Below are 2,462 nucleotides of genomic sequence, written 5' to 3' on the forward strand. Positions count from 1 at the left end.
TCTGTAGAGGAAAAGTTATACGACTGATGACTGACATTACTGCTAAACATTCACGACTTTTATGCCGTGCACTCCTGAGATATTATGTATTAGATTCACTTTTCGTTGGTACAAATAATATTATGTCGCTCCAGTGTAAAGCCTTTTTACTTGTTTTTTTTTTACCCAAAAAATAACTATTAACTTAACAGTTTTTCTGGACACTCTGTATTTAAATATTTCCTTTAATTCAAGGGATTAGCTCCATATTTTGCCTCTGCGCATTTGAAACTGTAATATCGTCCCTTAAATAGAAAGTTGAATATATTGGTACAGATAAATTAACTGGTTTCGACAGCCGTGACTTGGACAGAGACAGAGGCAGCAATTTTCTAACATGACAAGAACTCGATCAGACAAATGATAAATTCCTTGTGGCATTTTATCTTCATTCCGGCTATACAAGATTAATACGGTTTCATTTTCTTTCTCATATAATTTTGTTACTGAAAAAATCTTTATCGGTACTGACATAACAGCGGACAAAAAAAGTGATTTTAAAAGGGGTTTATAGTATAATAAATAAATCTCGTTTTATAAAAGATGTACTTTGGTTTGGAAAGTTTTATCGTCCATGGCTGTAGAAATATGAAATAGCTAATCCTAGTCCCCAAGCCAGCGACCTTTTTTCGAACTGATTACAAGTCATGAAAACGGTCTGGATCGCTTCATTTTAACGAGTCTACCACGCTGTAAAATTTTTAGAATATGGGAAGGGCGCTTTTCCGCACTGCGAGTACTTAAACCTGTCGTTCTGGGCGGGTTCTCTTTTGTGATTACAACACTCAAATTTTTTATTTCAATTAAAAGAAAATGTGTTAAATAAGAAGCAAATTGGGTTGTCCGACAAAATAGAAGGCGCAATTGTCGAGTCCGACATCTCNCCAAAAATTTAAAAAAAATTTGTAAAATATCGCAAAAAATGGAAATTGTGAATCCCAAAAAATCTTGAATAAATGTCATGGATATGAAAATAAATATGGTTGACTCGCATCAGGCTTTCTTTGTTGTTACACTTACACTCTGTACTGGATTTGTACGGGTTCGGGAAAGACTTCTAGTCGGTTTCCGTAACTAATTTATTTAATAATATTTTTACATACATAGGTACACAAATTTACTTATGTAAGATTATTTAGGAAAACACTCCAAGTCATCAAACAACCGTCAACCACCTTGAACAACTCTCGACGATCTGCCAGTAGTGCCAGTGTCTTTATTGTCTCTCCTCTCGCACATTTCGTCTCTCCCCACTCAACACCTCTGCACACTTTCGCAGCACATTTAAAAACCACTACAACTTTTCTTCTTCTGTAGCGAACTCTTTTCGCTTCGAATGACCTATGCAGCGGGTTTAGTAACGTAGGTCTGTAGAGGAAAAGTTATACGACTGATGACTGACATTACTGCTAAACATTCACGACTTTTATGCCGTGCACTCCTGAGATATTATGTATTAGATTCACTTTTCGTTGGTACAAATAATATTATGTCGCTCCAGTGTAAAGCCTTTTTACTTGTTTTTTTTTACCCGAAAAATAACTATTTAGTAACTTAACAGTTTTTCTGGACACTCTGTATTTAAATATTTCCTTTAATTCAAGGGATTAGCTCCATATCTTGCCTCTGCGTATTTGAAAGTGTAATATTGTCCCTTAAATAGAAAGTTGAATATATTGGTACATATAAATTAACTGGTTTCGACAGCCGTGACTTGGACAGAGACAGAGGCAGCAATTTTCTAACATGACAAGAACTCGATCAGACAAATGATAAATTCCTTGTGGCATTTTATCTTCATTCCGGCTATACAAGATTAATACGGTTTCATTTTCTTTCTCATATAATTTTGTTACTGAAAAAATCTTTATCGGTACTGACAGAACAGCGGACAAAAAAAGCGATTTTAAAAGGGGTTTATAGTATAATAAATAAATCTCGTTTTATAAAAGATGTACTTTGGTTTGGAAAGTTTTATCGTCCATGGCTGTAGAAATATGAAATAGCTAATCCTAGTCCCCAAGCCAGCGACCTTTTTTCGAACTGATTACAAGTCATGAAAACGGTCTGGATCGCTTCATTTTAACGAGTCTACCACGCTGTAAAATTTTTAGAATATGGGAAGGGCGCTTTTCCGCACTGCGAGTACTTAAACCTGTCGTTCTGGGCGGGTTCTCTTTTGTGATTACAACACTCAAATTTTTTATTTGAATTAAAAGAAAATGTGTTAAATAAGAAGCAAATTGGGTTGTCCGACAAAATAGAGGGCGCAATTGTCGAGTCCGACATCTCCAACATGTCGCTCTAGCGCGGTATGGTTTTCCGATTACAAAACACCCAATTTTCATTTTAACTTACTAAAAATTGCCTAAAAAACGTAGTCCATACCTTGTCCGACAAATTTTCAGGCGCTTTTTTCCAGT

This window comes from Anoplophora glabripennis, unplaced genomic scaffold, assembly GCF_000390285.2.
Source record: "Anoplophora glabripennis isolate ALB-LARVAE unplaced genomic scaffold, Agla_2.0 scaffold4142, whole genome shotgun sequence".
NCBI lineage: Eukaryota > Metazoa > Arthropoda > Insecta > Coleoptera > Cerambycidae > Anoplophora > Anoplophora glabripennis.